Source organism: Ictidomys tridecemlineatus, chromosome 7, assembly GCF_052094955.1.
Source record: "Ictidomys tridecemlineatus isolate mIctTri1 chromosome 7, mIctTri1.hap1, whole genome shotgun sequence".
Taxonomy (NCBI): Eukaryota; Metazoa; Chordata; class Mammalia; order Rodentia; family Sciuridae; genus Ictidomys; species Ictidomys tridecemlineatus.
This window is the reverse complement of record NC_135483.1, coordinates 20,834,405-20,848,404: the sequence shown is the minus strand read 5'-3', so window position 1 is coordinate 20,848,404 and position 14,000 is coordinate 20,834,405. Positions and strand designations below refer to the sequence as shown.

The following is a 14,000-nucleotide window of genomic DNA, read 5'->3' as shown; positions in this document are numbered from 1 at the left end:
ATATGAATAGACATTTCTCCAAAGAAGATATACAAATAGCCAAAACATACACACACAAATCCTCAGTATCATTAATCATTTTGAAAATGCAAACCAAAACTTCACTGAATTACCATCACATTCTTATTAGAATGGCTATAATTAAGAAATTGCAATGTAACAAATGTTGGTGAGGATTTAGAGAAACTGAAACTCTCACACATCATTAGTGTGAATCTAAATGGTTCAGCCACTTTGGAAAATAATCTGTGAAGTTCTCAAAAGCTAAGCATATAATAAATATTTGGTCAGTAATTCCACTCAGTAGATGCCAAAGAGAAGGAAGAACGTTTACCCACAAAAAAATTGAAGATGAATATTTGTAGCACTGTTATTCATGACAGTCAAAAGTGGAGATGATGGGCTGTGATTGTGGCTCAGTGGTAGCGTGCTTGCCTAGCACATATGTGGCACTGGGTTCAATCCTCAGCACCACATACAAAAATAAATAAAGTTATAAAAAAAGTGGAAATGACATAAATGTCTATCAACTGAGGAATGCATAAACAAAATGTTTACCCATGCAGTGAAATATTACTTGGCAGTAAAAAACAACAAAGTACTGACATATGCTACAAAACAGGAGAACCTTGAAAACAACATGCTATGTGAAAGAATTCAGAAAATATTATATACCATGTGATTTCATTCCTATGAAGTATTCAGGATAGGCATAGCTATAAAATCAGGAAGTAGGTCAGTAGTTGTCATGGGCTGTTGGGAGGGAGAATTGGAGGGAATAGGGAGCAGCTGCTAATAGGTATAGGTCTTTTTTTTTTTCAGGTCATAAAAATGTTTTAACAATAAAGTATAGTGGCGGCTATCGAATCCTCTAAATATATTTAAAAATATTGAAGTGTACATGTAAAATGGATAAATTACACGGTATATTTATTATATTTCAATAAAGCTATTTAAAAAAGGAAGGAAAAAAGCCAAAATGGGTCTTGAATGTAAGCTTTATAGTCAGTTTCCTAAGTATAGGTTTTAAAAATATATATACTTCATCATTCCATTGGTTGGGCCTAACTCTACATTTTAGAGTAGTCAAAGTTGGCCTGTCAGAGTAAATTGGAAGACTTTGGAAAATACGGATGGGAAGGGTTTTAGTCGGCTTTTAAGTTGCTGTGACTAAAAGACATGACCAGAACAATTTTAAAGGAGAAAAGGTTTCTTTGAGGGCTCATAGAGGTTTTAGTCCATAGAAGGCTGGCTCCATTTCTTGGGGCTTGAGGTGAGGCAGAACATCATGGCGGAGTGTGGGCAAAGGGAAGAGCTCACATCCTGGTGATCAAGAAGCAGAGAGAGAGACTCCACTCGCCAGATACAAATGTATACTTAAAGCCACAGTCCAATTTCCACCTCCTCCAGCCACACCCTGCCACTTCAGCTACCATTTAGTTAATCCCTATTGGGATTAAATCACCGATTGGGTTAAGACCCTTACAACCTAATCATTTCTCCTCAAACCTTTTTGCATTGTCTCACACGTGAGCTTTTGGGGGATATCTCACACCCAAACCATAACCAGAAGGTAATTACCTTGGTCCAAAAGCATTCTACTCTGACTGCAAGGTAGGTACTATTGGATTTTTTTTTTTTTTAAGAACAACTTCGTTCAGGGTAATCGATATACAAAAAATCTGCAGCTAATGTGTAAAATTGGATATGTTTGAATAGACATACATCCACGAAATCACTTTCACAATCTTGGTGATAAATATATCTATCAACTCCAAAAATCTCCTTCTTCCCTGGTTTTTGTGGTAAGGACACTTGCCTCAACATCTAGATTCTTAGCAATTCAGTGTATGAACTAGTTCTGTTAACCATAGGTACTGTGTGGTACAGCAGATCTGGAGAAGTTAAATTTCATACCCACCGAGCAACCCATCACCCACCCCCCGCCAGTCCCTGGTAACCACCATTCCACTCTCAACATCTACAGATTGGACTATTTTCTATGTCTCATGCAACAGGGATAATGCAGTATTTGTCTTTCTGTGACTGGCTAATTGCACTCAGCGTAACACGCCGGATCCTCTAGTGTCAGACTTTCTATCCCTCGCACCAGACAGGAAAGCTGCTTTCCCAGCAGCCCCTCCCTCCTATCAGGCACATGGCACAGTATTGACTCAGTTAAGAGAGCCACCTCCCCAATGAACAACACGATTCCTTACAAGGCTTGAAATTTCTTTTCTGTCTTTTGCCTTCTGTCCAAGTATTGATCGGAGCAGAGTTCTATTTCTCCGTGCTTATATAGCGTTAGGTTTTGTCAGACAGTGATGTTAGAGCTCCCAGGCTTCCTGATATAATGGGTGGACTGTCTTCACGGGGTGGAAGTGCAGGAAGGCAAGCTGGTGGATTACAGAGCTGAAGCTCTTGCCTTACAGGACCCAAAGGCTTAACTTACAACCAGTGCCCCTTCACCTCTGTCTTATTGACAAAGTCAGTGGTTGTCATTGTGCATTAGGAGGCTCTGTCCTTTAGACATGTCATCTCCGCTCCCTTTAATGTGATCACCTATTTGGAGGTGTGCTTTTGACGTATATATAAAATATATACATAGATATGTTAAAAACTCAGCAATTAAAATTCTGCCCATTATTGTAAATAATACTTTTAGACGATTTGATGTATAATGAAAGGATAAGCCATACAGTGATTCAGGATCATTCAGAGGTAGAAAAGTGGGGTTCAATCTTGGCGTTGCTAGTTAAAAGTAGTGAATTTGAGGCAAGTCGTATAAGCCCTTCTTGTACTACAGTCCCTTCCTCTGTTCACAGGCTAATAACCTGTTTTGCAGTGCTGATCTGATCTGAGGGAAAGAGTTGCTGAAGTGCTTTTGGAAAGGGAGAAGGGTTCTCTCGGTCATCTTTGTTGTATATGGACCAGTTAATGCCCTTGCTGAGACTAAGGTTCCTAGCTTTTTTAAGTCCACGGAGTAAGTGTAGAAACTCAGTTCAGATTTGCTGATTTGTTAGTTGTTTGAGGGGCCCTTTTAGTTGTTGGCGGGCTGGTCATATCCAAGTCACATTTTTCTGACTCATCCTGAAGGGACCTAGGGCAAACCATGGATCAGGGGTATCCGGGTGGATTATTCACTCACTCATTCATTCATTTAACAGCCATTAACTGAGTGCTCCTTGGTCTAGATGCTGGGGATGAAGTGGCTGACTAGACTAACAAGGTCTCCCCTACCTTCTGGTATATATTATATTATTCTGGTATTATATTACAGAGGAAGAAGAAGATCCAGTGGTCAATGAAATAAATATAAAATTTCAGAGAGTGTTTGGTGCTTTGCAGATAATACTGCATGATAAAATGTGGGAGTGGAGAGTTCTTCTTTTTTCTTTTGAATAATTTCAAGTCTACAGAAAAACTGACATAATAATATGCCACCATACTCATTTTCTCATCACCTAAATCCACCAGCTATTAGCATTCCACCATATTGGCTTTCTTTCCCCTTTTATGTGTGTATGTGTTTATGCACATGTTTATATCCATGTGTGGGTTTTCATGTCATAGAGTAAGTTATAGGTAGCATGAAATTTTATTCTTATATAGTCCATTAAATATTTCCCAAGACTGGTATCTTCACTTGTGTAATCACAATGCCTTTGAGACCCTCGAAACTCTTAATAAGTTCCAATAACAATATTCTATATGGAGTGGAATGAAAATTTTCCTTAGTGATCCCACAAATGTCCTTCATAGTTGTTTTTGATATTGGTGTGGTGTGGTGTGTGTGTGTGTGTGTGTGTGTGTGTAAGAGAGAGGAAAGAGAGAGAGAGAGAGAGAGAGAGAGAGAGAGAGAGAGAGAGAGAGAGAGGAGTTGTTACTTGCATGATGGAAAAGGTTTTGCTACAGATGTGTACCAGAATGTTTGGAGAGAAACAGTTTTGTGATGATCTAGTGCCTGAGCCTTCCACACATGGAGAGCAGCAAGGCCTCCAGGTGGGCATAAATAAGTGTGTTTGAGAAGTCTTGAAATTTTCTGTGAGCAAAAGGGACAGCACTGAGCAGAGGTAATGTGGAGGTGGTGGCAGGTGACATTGAGCCTCCTGGCTGCTGGTAGGGAGTTGAGTTTTAAATCAAGTCTAAAGGGGAAAAAGCCATAGTAGGATTAAAAACTTGGAAGGGATATGGCATGACTTACGTTTTAAAAGATAATTCTCTCTGTTATTTGGTGACTAAACTGAGTGGGTAAAAAGGGAACAGGAAGGGCCTTTCAGAAGCCCAGGTGACAGACACTCATGCAGGTTTACCTGCTCTCGTCTGGTGTCACAACAAAACTCTCAACTATGTTCCTACAATGAATGGAAACTTTTGAAAATTTGAAAGCTTTAAGTTTGGAACATCCAGGTATGTTTGGGCAATCTACAAGTATTTTCTTATGTCTTTAAAATCTATTTTATAAAGATAAATGGCAAACGAAACAATAAATGTTTTGAGACTAAAGTTAAGAAGTGTGTGCCCATAAGTTAATACAGTTAAGATCTAAACTGAAGTTTATTAATGTAAAAAGTGGTAAATATTTAAGCTGATCAATTCTGTGTTCAACTGAAAAGGAAAGAATAAGATTTAAATCCATATGCACACTTATGGAATTATGTAGTGGGAGACATATAAAAAACTGAGGGTCAGTTAGGAATTATGTGTTGAGTTTCAGCTCTTTGGGAGCAAAATACTTTCCAAAAAATCATAATGGCTTCTTGGGTAAATTTTCAAGTATCAGGATTTTATTTTACACATTTTTTCATAGTTAGTCAAGTAATTAGTGCTAACTGCTACAGTAGACAAATCCTGAAATCTCAATGGCTTCTATAATGAAATGATACCTCTTGCTTGTATGAAGTCTTCTGTGGATGGGATATCTCTCTCCTTGTTACCTCACCATCTGGCATGTGTGGGTTTCACAGTGGCCTGGGTACTCAGAAGAGAAGGTTGGAAGGAGGCATTCTGGGTGTGCACTGCTTCTGCTCAGTAGTAGGGAGGGTATTGCCACCTCTGATCAGAGCCCATGGGCCCCAGCTAGTCCCAGGGCTGCCAATGAAGGGGGCAGCTGGGATATTCGATGAGTGTCAGTGTTTTATCCACAGTATTACATGTGAAAGTCTGGGATCTCAATAATAAAAGTTTTCAAAACTTTAACACCATTGGTGGGCAATGGTGTTAGAAGTAATGTTTGGAGTAGGAGAAAAGAAGTTGAGAGCTAATTCTTCTTTTAGAATTATCTTTTAGAAAGCTTCCTTCCCTTTTTCCCCTCAACCCAAGGTTTTCTCCTTGTCCCTTTAAAGACAAGTCATTACTACAGTAGGGCCCAGGTGAGAGAGGCCTAATGCCAACCAACCTCTTAGACCAAATTCTGGTTTAGGCCACAAGAGGCAAAAAGAAGGTGCCTATGATTTAAATTTGGCTCATACAAATGAGGGATTACATAAAAGTTTAGGATCAAAACTGTGGGTATTAATGTGGGTTTATCTGGATTATTTCTCATGCCATCAAATACTGGCAAAGGCAAGGACATGAGGCAGCATTTGGAGTCAGCCCTGGCACCACCTACCTGGTATCGAGGATCACAACTTAGTATTGTCACTGCAGACTGAATTCAAATCATGTGAATTGTTAAACAGAAGCAATGTTCAGCTTCAAAGTAAAACTGCTTTGGAGATTTAGCTCAGTACCTGGTGGCCACGTGGGTGGACTCAGCTCTGTGAAACCCTGTAGAATTGGCAGTGACTGTGGGTCTCCAGGTCAGCTCCCTTCTCTGTGGCTCCTGAGGGGATGGTAGGGTACCGAAACAGATCTTTAGACAGGGTGCCCCAGCCAACTTTGTAAATTTACTGTGCTCAGAACCTATTGTCCTGTGATCTTTTGAGGAGCCAGAGCACCTGGGTATTTGCCATTTATGGCTGCCAAATTGGGATGCTCACCAGAAACTGACTTCTAGGGCCCTGGAGGAAGATGTGGCTGAGGTATCACAGGTTTGGAATTGTATAGATCTAAATTCAACCCATTATAGATCTAATTGCAACCCATGTGCACACAGCAACCCTGCCCTTGTGCCCTATCCTTAGTCACTTCCTAACCATCTTCCAGCTAGACAGAGCCATATGACTCACTGTGTCTGGTGAGCCACAGCTGAAGTGTTTCAGGCCTCTCTCTTATACTGCTTTATGGGCAGGAACTCAAGTTTTCCAGATGCTCGAACTTTTTTTGTCAGTCTGGGTACCCCAATATGGTAGGCAACAGAGACCCTCACCACCACCCACTGCTGAGAGGTGGGCATGTAATAGAAGCAAGAACTAATATTTTGAAATGGTAAGCCATTAAAATTCCAGCTTTGATTTCTGGTTACAGCAGCATAAGCTAACCTATTCTAACTAATGCTGAATTTATAATCACTTCTTGGCTCTCCTGCTTGCTATTTTGATTCTCCATTTTCTCATCTGTAAATAAGAATGTCCCCTGTAAGGACTGGCCGATATTTTATGTCTGCCCTGCATGCTCCCACATCCACATTCCATGAGATTCTTATGCTGGCAATCTAGGGATCCACTTTTCCACTAGAGGTCAGTCAATTTTAGGGGGTCATATTCTCATGGACACCCTGGCTGGTCTAAGGGATGGGTTGTGACACCCCCTAAAAGCCAGTCAGAATCCTCCTTCAAAATTGGTTTGAATATTGTGAGAGGATCTCTTTAGGGTAAACTTGGGGCTGTGAGGTACTATTCTTCCCACTCACAGAAGAAAGCAGCACCTGAGGATTTCAGAGCCAAAAGGTCCATCTAGCCTTGAACTTTTACTACATCATTCAATAAACCTCTCTGTCTTTTTCTCTTTCTGCTTAAGGTAGTTCGAGTTTGGCTCTAGTCACTTGCAAATAAGAGTCATGATCAATGTCCCTACCTTGTAGAGTTATTACAAGGACTAAATAAACAATGCATTAAAGTGCCTATCACATTACAGATGCTCCAAACACAGTTGCTATCATGGCTGAGGTTGGTTGCCAGGGGGCTGCAATTATAAGCATAGTATCTTGCTTATTCCTCATTCTCAATCCTTTAGGTAACCTTAAGATTTGATGAGTTCATAAACTGAGACTACATTATTTTGGCCCCCACAGAATTTTTTACACCTGGTTTCACACCGTTGCTTTGTCCTTTGCTGCCTCATAAGAAGCAGCTATCTGAAAACCTTTACTGTATATGCTACGGGGACTTTATTCACGGATTTGCTCAGGATCCTGCCTATAAAGATCTATTAAGACATTTTTTCTCAGACTTATGCAGGAAGGAAAACTTGACTTTCCCAATAGCAATACTTTTCCACCTCTCCTATCCCCCACCTTAGAAGATGGAACTTGTCCCTGAGGGTTCAGAGGTATGACTCTGAGCACGGGAGGTACGATTTCTATTGCTTTACGTTAAGAATTCATGTGAGTTTTGTATTCATTCCTCTCTGCTATACATTCGTGTTTATTTTTATGGACATTGTAAATCCTGTATCAAATCACTTTGATTGCCTCCAAGGTTGACAGGAAGTTTATGGATCCTCTTTAATAATGATGGCCGAAGAGTTGGGGTCAAACCCTGCTTCCTTGTCTTGTTCTTTTAATTGGTCCACATTTTCTCTGATCCTGATTTTAGTTTATTTTTAGCTTTCTGTTTTATGGTGTATTTTCTTATGAATTGTCTCAAGTACTTTGCGGAAATAAATGGGTTATGAATAAGTAAAAGCAATCCTATAAACATAAAAAAAAAGGAACTGACAAGCTTTAAATTGTACTGTTTGAGGGCACACGATAGATACCTGGTTTCCTATGAACAGCCCTTCACCCCCAACATTAGCTGAATTGGACAACACATTGGACAAAAAAAAGGCATTTAAAATCTTAAAAAAAAAATGGCACAAAAAGGCATAGCCGACCTTCCTCTTATACACAGAAAATCAAAAAGTCCTAATTTGAGCAGAATACATTAATATCAATTTTGGAGAACAGAGGTTGGAATCACCATTTGAAAGAATAGATTTAATTTGTTTCCTTTTTACCAAAGGCAATGAGAAAAATATATTTTTTTTTTTTGTCAACAGAAGTACCCATTATATATTCAGCTTCACACACGGGAACCGAAGTTATGCAGTAATCATATCTTTACTATGAACATCCAATTCCTCATTAGCTGGTCTTTTGGATACCCTTAGAGACATGAAAACACTCAAAAATCAAGAATGATTACGAAAAATTTAATGCCTGTTTACTTACCTGGCCCCTTTCCTGGACAACATTCCCCATACCTTGTCTGAACAATTTCCTGTTGCTTCCCCAGGGCATCCCATGGGAGGTCCCCAATAGCTACTTGAGGAATGAATCATAACTGTCCCTGCCTCCCCCCCCCCCCCCCCCGCACATACCCCGAGAGGGGAGCTCTGTGTTGAAGGCCAAGTTGTGGCTGGCTACATTTCTTCTATCATCTTTTCTTCAGCAATTAAATTTATGTTGTTACTTAAGGCAAGAATTTAAAAAATGGAACGGGTTCAGAAGGCTCTTAAACCCATTGAAAACCTATGCCAAGATTTGTGTGTTGGGTACATTTTTCAAATACAGCATCCACAGCCTTCAGCAGTGTTTCAAAAGTACTTTGCACAGCGTGCACTTGGATAAGAGGGAAAAATGAGTGTTCTATAGCATAGCAGGGTGACACTATGGTTGACAACAATTAATTGTATATTTCAAAATAGCTAGTAGAGTGGGTTTTGAATGTTTTCAACAAAAAGGAATGATAAACGTTTGAGGTGATGGATATGGTAATTATCCTGATCTGATTATTATACATTGAATACATCTATTGAAATGCTACGTTGTACTCCATGAATATATACAATTTTTATGACAATGAAAAAGAAAAAAAGAAACCCCCTCCAAACCGTGTGATTTTTGAAGAGGTCAAGGATCACTTATACAAGGATTAATTGCCGAGCACAATGTCTTATGTGTAGTATGTGCTCAGAAAGTGGGTGTGTCGATCAATGGTTGAGATTTTGAGTTTTCTAGTTGGACATAGCTGGGTGAGTTTTGTGAACTGGTCTAAGATCTATGTCTCTTTAAACTTTAATTTCTCTTTCTGTGATGGGAGCAATAATATGTAAGAGAATGTTGCTAGAATTAAATAAGGTGATGTAAGAAATGCTTGACCCATTGTGAATACTCAGTTAATATAGCTCTTTTTAAAAATTATTATAATAAGTTAAATTGTACTTCAGAGACTATTTTTATATTCTCATCAGGACTCTTTCTCACTTAAATAATTTTTATTTTACAAATTATATAAAGTGTATAAAGAACTTTAAAAAGGATTCTATTTTCTTGTAGCTTCATTATTCAATGATTTTGGAAAATAATGAGAAAAGACACAAAAGGAAAATAAAGGTAGGGATGAATCTGTCTTGTCCAGGGTCAGAGAGAGTGTTAACCTGACTGAAGGAGAATTAGGTCTTTATTTGAAACTCTCCCTTTCTCTTCCTCCTTCCCTCCCATCTCTGCCTCCTTCACCGTGTGTCTGAGCATGCGCACATGTGTGAACATGTTTTCAGAAACATCATCTCCCAAAAGGTAGCTAGAAATCTTTCTATATACTTTAAAAAATACATAGTTCTGGTCAGGTGCAGTGGTGCATACCTGTAATCCCAACTACTCAGGAAGCTGAGGCAGGAGGATTGCAAGTCTGAAGCCAGGCTGGGCAACTTAGGGAGAACCTGTCTCAAAATAAAAAACAAAAAGGTCTGAGGAGGCAGCTCAGTAGTAGAGAGTATTTGCCTAGTGTGTGCAAGACCCTGGGTTAAATCTCCACTACTGTGAAAAAAAAACATTCCCCTAATTTAATTTTTTAATAGAATGTTACCAAAGGAAGAATACCCAAGCTATCAAGTTTGATACCATTTGTTCTTTTTTTTTTTTCCAAATTATTTGAAAGACTTCCGTCTTTCTTGGTTTTATTGTATCCAAGAACAATTTTTAAAGATTTTTGGCTTAATCAATAAAAATCAACACCTGCTCATGTTGGTGAAGTTACCAACTGTAGGCCTATGGGCTTGCAGGATTGCTCAGATTGTGGTCCAAGTTCTTGTTTTCTTTAGAAAAACTGCCTCCATAACACTTGTGAGGCAAAAATATATAAAGAAAAAAATATTCTTCAGTCTCAAGAAGGAAAGTAAATTACAAAGTACTAGAAGCTTCTGGTTTTCTAAATGTGTGCCTGCATATCTTTCAAAGCAAAAATAATTGAGCAGCAAGTGTGTGTTGCAAGGCATGATGGGGTCAGCTATTTAAACCCTGAATAATCCAGAAGAGAATACCAAAATCTAGAGGGATGACACCCTGGACCTAGGTTAGACCACTATCTGTTCCTCGCCCATACCTAGCTGGTGACAAAACTCAGACGTGATACTTTCAAAGGTTGAACCTATAATAGCTGATGAGTAACTATTTTTATTAATAGAAATTGGCAAGTTTGTTTTTAGCCCACTTTCTGGACCCCAAGTCTCTATCTCCCACCCAGAAGCCCATCCTTTTGCACCAGTTTTTCCTAAGGGGCTTTAGACTCACCTGATTATGAGAACATTGCCATCAAAACTAGTAATTGACTAAGAACTGCATTTCCAAAAATGCTTGTCCCCTGGACTGTTAGCTCGTATTCTCTGGTAGAAAGTAGCTGATGCTCAATTGAATTTTGGAAATGCTGCACTGAAAAAAAAAAAACTGTAGGATTGTTTCCTGCAAGACTTCTCAGAGCCTTTAATATGGCAATGTGCATCTTGAATCTCTGGAAGAGAGAAAGTACATGTATCATGTTTGTGAGTTCGCTTGGCTGTGTGCATTCTTGCATCTCTGCACACTCCCAGCATCTGAGAATGAATGGGGCTTAGATTATTATCCAACCAGAGGTACTTACATTTTAATAAGGGATATTTGAAGAAATTATTTGTCACACTGTTTATTTCTCAATCTTAGAGTGTAAGACCTTGAAGGTTAGGAAAGATGTCATTTACTTCTGAATCACCAGCACCTAGCCCCATACCATACCAAATTCCTGGCACATACAACAAACAGCATAAGATCTATTTATGTTTGTTAAATGAGTAAACAAAAAAGATTTCATACTGCATAAGGCTACGTTCCAGAGGTAGAATTCGAGCTATCCATGGTAACTACATAAATTATTCTTCACTATAGACCATTGATTCCATAGTCCTGGGGCAAGAATGACTTAGAAAAATCTAGAAAAATCAATAAAGAAAATCATCAAGAAAATATTATATTACTATAATCCTTTTTTCTCCTTTAATGATGGAAATAAAATCCAGTGTTTCCTGGTTTGGTTTGCATGCTTTGGGGAGGCAGAATCAAGGCTACAGGTAGAGAAAAAGCAGACTCAAGAAACGAAAATGGGAAAATTATATGGAAAAAGAAATGAGATTTAGAAGGGATCTTCTAAAGAGGAGAATGGAAATGGAAGAATGCAGCTGTCTTTGGGTAGAGGTAGCATAGGTGGGAAGAAGAATGTTTTAAGATCTTTACTGTGTAACACCTATGTGCACCCACATCCACCCATTCTGCCTTGACAGCTTCATGAAGGACAAAGTCAAAGCCAGCCATGCTTTCACACATATTTTCCCCTCTCGGACATTCCTGCAGAGACTGGGCCATGAGGGGTGGGGGTGGGGGCTAAGAATATTTGGGTGATGAAACCAAAAGGAGAGATTGAGTGCAAAATTGAGTCCTGGTAAGTTTCCATATTATGAGAAAGGGGACATAGGGGACAACTTCACTTGTGAAACAACTGTCTAAGACTCACTCTCCACGCCCACCCTACAGAGCCCCAGCCCTCACAGCAACAGAAGCATGTGGCTGCTTTTATTAAAGCTCTTCTGACGTTAATTTTTCAGTGTTTATACACTATTCATGAAAGGTAATGGAAAGCTATTTTACGATGTACATACGTCTATATGCCTTAATAATAGATATACAAGAAAGAGAAAGTATTAACGGCCCTAATGATTTCATAATCGCTGTATGGAAACCTCCTCAATCAGGGAGACCTCTTGGCAAAATGAATCCACAGGAAACCGGGAAGCCTTTTAGGATTTCTCTAGCACAAAATGTCTAGCTCTGTAGTCTCATGGAAGGATTTTGTAAGATTCTGAATAATCTTAGGTCAATAAATTATTTTGGTGGCCTCCACTGAACTAAAAAATATCACTTCCCTTGATCTAAATATAGCTCCCATGTTTACCCAGAAAAGTATGAGTCCCCCAAGCCCTGGGTCAGCAGAAAGGCTTCTTTTTGTATTGGTAAAGTTTTATTTAGGGGATCGGCCTGCTTCAGGCTTTGGGAGAATCTGTTACCTAAAGCTTTCATCTATCCAGATAACACAGCTGACTTTAGTCTCATGAAGCTCAGAAGGCAGAAGGAAAATGAGCTGGGGAGGGTGTGGCACCAACTTAAACTCAGCTCACCTTTCATTTGTGGAGCAGCTCTGATGTGCCAGGAGATGGGGATACAAATAAAAATGGACATCCTACCCTAAAAGAAAGGAGGAGAAGGGGAAGAGAGAGACTGAGATGGGAGAGAAGGGAGGGAGGAGATAGAGACAGATGGGGGAGGGAGGGAGGAGGGCACAGCAGAGAAAATTATCAAGACAATTGCATAATCAATTAAAGGGGGAGGACTGATGTAGACAGAAGAAGAACTAGAGAGAAAGAGACAAGAGAAGGAGTGGACAGAGATGATCCCAGAGAGGCCAAGATGATGACAGTGTTACATTTGCACGCTGTGGTTTTAAAGTCTTCTATAGAAGCTACCCAACCAAGGTGCCCTATTTCCCCACATCCTTAATCCGAATGCAAAGAAAACGGAAGAAACTTGTGCTATTGAGTTACAAGGTCCATGAAGAGTTTAGAGGATTTATACACCAAGTCAGTGAGCTCATCTAGCAGGTTATCACAGGTTTTGCTTTTGGAAACCTCTTTTGGAAACAAAAACAAAACGAACACTAGATTCATGGTAATATCTCTCCTCTCTCTCTCTCTCTCTCTCTCTCTCTCTCTCTCTCTCTCTCTCTCTCTCTCTCTTACAGAATTTATAAATGCTCTTTCTTTTCTGGGGAAGGTGCCTTTCACTACACCAGGCAAGTCATCATACTGAATGCAGTCCTGGGTTCCGTGGGTGCTCATTATCATGTCTCATTGAAAAAGAGTGTGGAACATGGGAGTTTTGAGCAGGTCAAATTGTCTGCTGTTCACATTTGATGCACCCTCTTATTCAGAGGATTTCTTTTTTAAGTTGAAGAAAAAAGTTTGGCATCTGTAAAATATGTGGATGATCGCGGAGAGTATGCAGATGTTTGCTGAGCTACCAGTAATGCCAAATCCATCTGGGAACCTCAATTTCTAATCCCAGCTCTCTTGGCAGGTGGTATTTGAAGGTCAGTATCTCTGTTGGTAGAAGACAGATAGCTTACATTTGGTCATCACCTGAGAGATGCAGACAGGAGGTGCACGGAAATACCACCAAGCAGGCAACTGTAAGTACTTAAGACTCCTGGGGGTGAGAACAAATTGGTGAGCTAAGATCTGCTGTCTTCTCTCCCTCAGGTGTGTTCCCATGCCTAGGAATGAAGACCATTGTGATTTTTGTCCAGCTGTACTCAACACTAAAGTGATCAACAGTACGAGTCATCACACTGGTGGGACCTGGTGCTGGGGATTCTGTGTGCTGGAGGGAGGCCACCAATTCATTTCACATATATTATTTCTCCAGGAAACGCAGCATAATTGAGGACAATTTTCCACCATGAATTGCATCATTAGCTAACACAGGGAAAGTGAAATGCTGTTAACTTTTCTTTTTCTTCTGCAAAGCTGATGAGCTGAAGAAAATAGAAATGAAAAGT

General features: G+C 39.7%; 1 protein-coding gene across 3 annotated transcripts in view; it reads right to left on the bottom strand.

Moving 5' to 3' along the window:
- The window catches only part of Samd12 (sterile alpha motif domain containing 12), a 430,917-nt gene that overhangs the window by 39,304 nt on the left and 377,613 nt on the right, over positions 1–14,000 (bottom strand). The window lies entirely within an intron of this gene.